Below are 8877 nucleotides of genomic sequence, written 5' to 3'. Positions count from 1 at the left end.
TTGTATTTTTATGTATTTATTAATTTTTTAAAATATTTTTTCACAAATATTTTATTTTTTATACATCTAAATAAGGTGCATCTAAAAAATTAAAATAATTGCTTAAAATTTTAAAAATATTCACTAAAAATAAAAAAAAAACACGAAAAATAAAAAAATTAATTTTCAAAAAATTAAATTTAAAAAATTGAAACCAAACACACTTAATAAATTAGATTCTCTCCTGTTCAATAATTCAATTGGACTTTGCAATCTAACTTATTGCGAACCTATTTTGGCCTCGTCTAGATAACATAAATTGTTTATTTTATAAAATTTATTAAAAATATAATATATATCAATAATTAGGTCAATTGAATATCGAGAATTATTTGATCGGATCACGTTTGTTTGAAAATATGTAACGGATTATTTTTAAAATTATGTTGTCTATTAATTATTTTTTAGACAAATGTAATATGATGAAATAGTTTCTAATATTCGATCAATTTGAATTTTGATATGCATGATTTATTCGAATGACCTTATAAAATGAATAATTTAAATTATCAAGACGAATCTAAAATAGACTCATACTGGACGGGACTAGATGGTCGAGTCTGATATTCCAACTAAGGAAAATTCCATACCATTTTAAAAAAAAATTTGGTTTGATTTTTTTAAAATTATTTTTAAACAATTTTTTAAATTTATTTTTATTGAATTTTTTTATTTATATTTTAATTATTTGTTAAAGTTTTTAGAAGCATTTAGATCCATAGCATTTAAAAAATTAAATTGAAATATGAAAAAATTTACTAAAAATAAATAAAAAAATCATTCAAAAATATTTTAAAAAACAAACCAAGTTTTTTGTTTTGTTTTGTTTTTTTTTTTAATTTTTCAAGTAGATTGTTTGCCTAGGCCCATACTCCCAATACCTTGACACTTTCCCAAAACCATTACACATTGGGCTTGGATGCGTAGCCCAATATTACATTAATATAAAAAAAAAAAATTTGAAAACCATTTTTGTGTTGAGCCGTTTGGGCCAATAAAAATATTTGAAAAACACAAAAATAAAAAAATAAAACAATTGTGGTACGGTACCTTAATCTTTTGTTTTTTTTTAATTTTTTTTTATAGAAAGGACGGTACCCTAATCTGTAATGGTAAACCAAATTGACAATGTAAATTTTCCTAAAATTGAAGATGGAATTATTATTATTATTATTATTATTATTATTATTATTATTATTATTATTATTATTATTATATTTTGAGTAATTACGTGTAAGTCCTAATAAGTGAATTTATTATCTAATAGGTCTTATGAAAAAATTTGTCATAAAAAAAGTCACTAATTATAAGTTTTAGCGACAATTTATAAAAATCATAACAAAAAAAAGTCACTAATTATCAATTTTTAGCGACATATAAAAATTATCACAAAAAAATTATTTTTAGCGACAATTTTACCAAGACTTATTTCAATAGGACTTAATGGGAATTAAGTCTAACTATTAGGACCTATTGGTAGTTTATCCTTATTTTTGGGGGGGGAGGAGGGGAATTCTGAGTTATAAAAAAAAAAAAAAAAATCAATTTTATATCATGCATCTCACAATTGAATTAATTTTCACAAAGTTTGACTTTTCTCATATTCACATCTCAATTTAAAATTCAAAAGGGCCCGTGGGACCAACCACTGGTCTCATTTCAATGATCTAAGTTGTTAATTTTGTAAGGTCCTTAACGTATATTATACATAAAAAATTATTTCAATCTGACAATCGCAACCTTTCGTTTTATTGTATTTGTAACTTAAAAAATGGATGGCAAATACATTTTTAAAAATAGACTATCAATTTTTTAGAGATAAATATGACAAAATAAAAATTTTACGATTATTGAATGGATATCATTTTTTTATGAATGATATATATTGAGGATCTTACAAATTGAACTGTTCGAATAATCGAAACGGAACTCGTGATGAGTACCATGAACTCCTTATATATTTTCATTTGATATATACATATGAGGGAAACCCAACTCTTTTTGAAAATCAAAGTTGGTGTTTGGTTTAGTTTTGGACTCGTAGTTCCAATAAAAAAATTTCAAAACTCATAATCAAATACACAACTCAAAACTCAATTAAAAATTATTTTTAAAACTTATAACCAAACACACAATTCAAAATTCATTTCAAAATTCTATGTGAAAAATCAATTTTTTTAATTTTTCTTTTTAAAATTATTTTTAAAATCATGATTTGAGTGTGGAATCATATTTTGAGTTATGAGTTTTGAAAAGAAAAAATTTGTTTGTTTATGAGTTTTAAAAAAAGTTTTGAGTTGTATTTTGAAATTTTTTAGATTTATATTTTTAAATATTTAAAAAAAATTAATTTAATTTTTTGGAGTAAATATTTTATATTTTAAATATTTATTTATGTATTTTAATGTGTACTGTATTTCATACATTTGTGTGTTGCTTTTTTTTTTAAATATTTAAAAATGTTATTTTTTATTTTGTATATATAATTTTTATTTTATAATATTTTTAAACTATTTTAAAAAAAATTGAATTTTTTTTAAATATTTAATTTTTTTAAAAAAAATTAGAAAAAAATTGAATCGCCATATATATATATATATATATATCTATATCATAACAAATTATTTGGCCAATACTTAAAAAAAAAGGGATAAATTACAAATACACTCCCTGAGGTTTGCTTAAATATGAATTGTCCCCTGCGGTTTGAAAGATTACAAATACCTCCCAGTCAGGATTTTTTATTTAACAGAATTAATTGAAAAAGTAAAATTTCTAACTGTTTACCTATACAATAATAAAATTATCTGAATTATTAATTGAAATATAATTTTAACACTATTAAAAACTATTAATTAACTTGATAATTTATTAATAAAAGTATCTATTTGTTATGAAATTAGAAATCTTAGGGGGCATAATGTAATTTCTAAAACCACATGGGATAATTTGTAATTTAAGTAAACCTTAAGGGGTCAAGGGGTGTGTTTGTAATTTACCCTAAAAATAATAACAAAAATTATAGTTTGAAAAAATAAAAAGATATTTTTCTTAAAAAAAAAAATGTTTTCAAAAAAATGTAAAATAAAAAATAATTTTAAAGAACAAAAAAAATATTTTTTGAAATTTTTTAATAGAATTTTGGAAAAGAATTTGATTATGAGTTTTGAAAAAAAAAAATTGAATTGAGTTTTGAATTATGTGTTTAGTTATGATTCAAGTGTGGAGTTGTATTTTGAGTTTAAATATTAAAAATTTAAGAATAAAATAAAATATTTAAAATAAAAAAATATTTAAATAAAAATTATAGATTTAAAATAAAGAAATAAATTTTTTTAAAGCATTTTTAAATATTTAAAAAATAAATTCAAAAAATTTCAAAATACAACTCAAAACTTTTTTTAAAACTCAAAATTTTTTTTTTTAATTCAAAATTCAAAAACTCAAAATTCATAACTAAACAAATTTTTTCTTTTTAAAACTTAATTCACAATTTCACACTCAAATCATAATTTTAAAACTAAACCAAATGGAATCAAAATATATAATTTTTGAATGGCTTTTTCTATGAGCCCCTATATGTGAATTGTTTTTTTTTTAAAAAAAAATTATAAAACTATGAATATTTTAAATTTTTTTTATGAATAACCTAGGATTGGTGGTAACGTACGTGTTCGTGCAGCATATCCTATGAAATCAGTGCACCATATAGCCAGCCAGCCAACCAGAGATTGTCCTATCATCGTAGGGTCCATGTCATACTAATCTTTGTCATGTTTGTTTGGACGGATTAGATTAGCATTTTCATGACTAATAGTCTTAGGAATACCAATCCGTTGGATTATGTATCCTATCTTAACTAATAGTCAAGTTTAAAATAATTAGTCCGTACTTCAATTGTTTAACCAAACATCAGATTAATAATTTTATTGGACTATTAGTCCAATCCCAAGCTCATGTCCACCCAAATAAACATGATCTCAATCTATACACTGATAACTATGGTCCACTAGTGGTTCCACTAATTCAACGGTCCCAAATTCTCAATCTATGTTGTGATCAATCTATCTATATCCATCATCACAAGCCAATATTATAGGTGAGATGTACTGTATCACAGCTTTGTCTTCCGTAATGTAGGCGGGAATTCCGTGGTCAAGTGGACCATCCTTGGACCACCGTCAATCTTGCTCCTGATTGACACGTGGCTCACTGCTGATGGTGGATGGTTGTTGACCATTTGACTTTTACCTTCGGTTACTCAAGTTTGCCACGAGTCTGGATAGAATAACTATAGAGCCCAAAAATTTTATTAAATTTTTTATTATAGGATTTACATGGCATTCTTATGGTGTAGGTTTTGATAAAATTTTTGAGATTTTTATCATTTTTTTCTAGATAAATGAAGTCATAAATGAATCAAACCATTCAAATTTGTGTTTGATTTGTTAATTTTTTTTAAAAGTTGAATTAGTTAAATAAAAAAAAAACTAAATTTGAATATATTTTGAAATTTATTAAAATTTTTGATTGAATAAATTTTGAAACTTATTAAACTTTTCAAATTAAATTTGAACAATTAAGTGTTCATTCCTAGAAATATAGTCAAACTCAACCTCTTGACTCAAATTTGAAAACAAAAATCAAATTTAATATGTATATTAAGAGGGAAAAAAGAGAGAGGAGAAGATTATGATCAAAATATATATAAAAAAAATACTAATATTATTAGTAATTTATATCAATTAAATATTTAAATTTGCACAATTATCAAACATAATTAGAGAAATAAAATAAACTAAAAAAGATATATTACATATTATTAAAAATAAATATTAATTTATATATCTTTTCATGTTCGAGAGTCTTTTAGAACTGAGATTGGTTCCAAATTTAAATATTTGACTCAAAAACTCGTTCATCTAACAAATGAATCAAACTCAAATCAATTTTAAATCATTATAGCTTAAATTGTTCATGAATAATTCGATTCACTTGTAACTCTAATTAGGATTTAGAGATGAAATCATGCCTTCACATAAGCAGAGAGGAAAATTCTAGACACCCAGAACTTGGGTTAAGAAATATATCCAGAAAACAATGTTAGAAATTGTTTTGGAAGTTTTGGAAAAAATTGATTTTTCCTTAACTTTGGTTTATTTTTTAGGTAGGACTCATGTGCCAAAGTTGGCGGGTTTAAGTGGTAACTCGTTCTATGCCGCGTTGTGATTCACGTGGTATATTTGGTTGCTCAAAACTATTATCGGGTGAATGAAAAATTGAAACCAAAGATAACTCCGTAAAAATGGTATTTTTGGTGAAATTTCCTAAAGGTTTGGTTTAAGGCTTGTCCCACATTGATTTGGTGGACAAACCTTGAGTGGGTTTATATGGCATGGATTTGTAACTTGGGGAGGGCCCCAAAGGCACCCTAAGTTTATAGAAGTGAAGGTTATGGGCAAATTGCGTTAGACCCATTGGACTAAAAAATAAACACGCGCTCTGCCATTCGGTCGAGCAGGTTGGGCGTGGATGCGTGGTATGAGGTTGGGTTGGACTTGTCCGGCCAAAAATATTTAAATTTAATTTAATTTTTTGGTAAAATAAAATCTGTCCATTTTAATTTCAAATTTTGAATTCAAATCTGTACAGCCACGATTATTCATTTGGATTATTCATTCACAACTTTCGTTCTTTTCTGCTGTAGTAAATCTCTGCATTTTGCTGCATTAAATTTCTGTGAGAAAGAGTGTATACACAAAAAGTGTTCGTTGTGCGAATAATTTGTAGTACTGTAATTATTCGTTGTTGATCATTTTATTCTGAGAGATAGACGTCCACAATCTAAAAGCACCGTGGAGAGGACAGATCTGTTTTAAGGACACAGTGTTAAACATTGGACTTGATCAAAAATTTGTTTAAGAAATTAATTTGGTAAGTAATTAATTTATTTTCTGTTTTATTATTTTCCTGTTTCAGATTTTGATTTTGTTTTTGTAACAAAATAAAAATATGTTTTTATTTATTTATTTATTTTATATTTTGATTTGTTTTTTGTAATCAAACAATCTCTCTTCTTTTCTTTATTTCTTCTGTTTGTTGTTAGGTACACAAACATAATTTATTCGTAATGCAGTGAATATTGTCCGACAATCTTAAGACAGATTCTTTTTTGGTGTCTTTATTGTATTTAATTTTCTGTGATTTCACAAAATGATATTCTAGTTGAAAAATACAAATAGTAGTAATATATTGTTTGACAACTAGTAGTAATATACTGTTTATTTTCTTTGACAACTAGTAGTAATATACTGGTATCATTAACAATTGCAGAATATTAATTTGTGTTACAGAAAATTATTGTGGTATTTTATTTTTCTAGTTTTAGTAACAAGAAAAGTAAAATTATTTTGTGTTATAATTTATTTTATGATTTTAGTAACTAGAAAATTAATTTGTGTTTTGGTTTTTTCTGATTTTTGTAATCAGATATTATGGCTGCTAAAAGTAGTACTCTAAATCCGATCGTTACAACGACTCTGGTCCCTATCCAGAACCATGTTCAAGTTCTGATAAATCATGGAAAAAATCAGAAAAAATTTAATGGCACTGAGTTTAAGAGATGTCAGTAGAAAATGTTGTTTTATCTTACAACTCTAAATTTGGCCCGGTTTCTCCATGAAGAGGCTCCAGTACTTAGAGAGGATGAAAGTGATCGGCAAGTTGTTGCCATTGTAGACGCACGGAAACATTTTGATTTTCTGTGCAAAAACTACATCCTCAATGGCTTTGACAATATGCTGTATAACGTTTACGGCCTTTTGAAAACAACAAAAAAATTGTGGGATTCTTTGGAGAAAAAATACAAGATAGAGAATGCCGGCACAAAGAATTTGTTGTCGGTAAATTTCTAGATTTTGTTATGATAGATTTCCAAATGGTAATTTCTCAAGTTCAACATTTTCAATTAATTTTGCATGATATTCATTCCGAATGTATGTCTCTTAACGAGTCTTTCCAAGTCGTTACTTTAGTGGAAAAGTTACCACCGGCTTGGAAAGATTTCAAAAATTATTCAAAACACAAATGCAAGGAGATGACTGTGACGATCCTACCACGTATAGTAATTAACACTTAATTAATTAAGGAGATTTGAATTTTAATTGTCAATTATTCCAATTTAATTCGAGATTTAAGAAAACTATGGAGACTGATTCGTATATAATTCTATTGAGGATTTATTTTGGAATTAGAAGTTGAAAGCCTACATAGCTCAAGAAAGTATAATTGGTGAATTGAATTATTTTAATTTTGAGTATCGGACCATATAGGAATTTAATTAAATATTCGATTCAGATTTATAAAATTAAGATTTGATTAATTGGGTTCGAATTAGAGTTAATTAAGTTATGAAAATTAGGAATTAAGGTTTTATGAATTAAATTTATTTATGAGACATTCAATTAAGGTATTCATTTGATTATGTAATTTATTGGCAAAGATTTTGAAGTTTAATCTGAAATTGAAGACCTCAATGATTCAAGAAACCAAAATTGAGGATGGAAATAAGTTTAATTTAATATTTGGAGCCTTTTGAGAGTTTGATTAAAAATCTGATTTAGAATGATGAATTTTAATATAATTAATTATGCTCTAAATGAAGTCAAATTACGCAAATTAAATTATGTGGGATTTATAATTCGTTATGGTTAATTTAATTATGTGTTAATCAAGAATTAGGGTTGGTTTGGGGTGTCCTAAAAAAGTGCACTTTTTGTCTTTTTACGAAAAGATGTGCAGAAAAGTAGAGAGATGATGTGATGGAAAAAAGATAAAAAGATAAAAAGATAGATTATATAGGTTATGCCAAACCTAGCCTTATTAAGAATTAGTATTATTTAATTAAATTAATCTTAACCATAAATTAAATTGTAGAATGATTTAAAGTTTTGAGGGTGCATGTGTGTGTATTGAGAAGTATGCGTGTGTAGAGAAGGTGGTGTTCGTGCGCACCGTGTATCCCTCTGCTGGAATATACAATTGCTTGACATTCTATTCAATCCTTTGACATTCTAAGGAATAGAAATATATATATATATATATATATTTAGAGAGAGAGAGAGAGAGAGAGAGAGAGAGAGAGAGAGAGAGAGAGAGAGAGAGGGGCTTAGTTCAAGAAAAAGATGAACTAAGGAAAGAAAGCTCAAGAAAAATTTAAAGAGAGGAAGAAGATCCAAGAGAAAATCAACCATAAGTTTTGAAATCAGAGTTCACGGTAAGGAAATTATGCTCAAATCATGTAGAATCTATATATAACACTTGAAATTGAGACTGTGGAATCAATTTCTTGTAAATTATAAGAAATTGGGTTTTGAGTAAGAGTTTAAGATTTAAGTTAAATGCATGTGATGCAGACTGAATTTTAGAAAATAAGTATTTTTATTTTATTATTTTAAAATTAATATTTGACCATGAATATTCTAAATTGGTATAGAATATTATGGAATTATTTAGTTATTTAGTTTCCTAATTTAATATGATGTAGTTTTCCTATTTTCTTAGTTTTGATTTTATTTCCTATTTTATTTGTTTCTTGTTCTACAAGAATTAGGTTCATTATAAATAAAGATGTAAGCCTTAGGGCAAGAGGGGGGAGTTTTTGATGATTAATATATTTTGAGTTTTATTACTCTTTGTTCCAACTTTGGTTAATTCTGTGTGAATCAACTTTGGTTGAGCCTTTAAACTCGGTATTCTTGAGGAATCAACGGGTCTAGAGAAGAGTCTTATTTCCGGTATTCTTGTGTGAATCAACGGATCTTAAGATTGTTACTACTA

Source organism: Camellia sinensis, chromosome 7, assembly GCF_055761805.1.
Source record: "Camellia sinensis isolate YWXY chromosome 7, ASM5576180v1, whole genome shotgun sequence".
NCBI classification, from domain to species: domain Eukaryota; kingdom Viridiplantae; phylum Streptophyta; class Magnoliopsida; order Ericales; family Theaceae; genus Camellia; species Camellia sinensis.
This window is presented reverse-complemented; position numbering follows the sequence as displayed.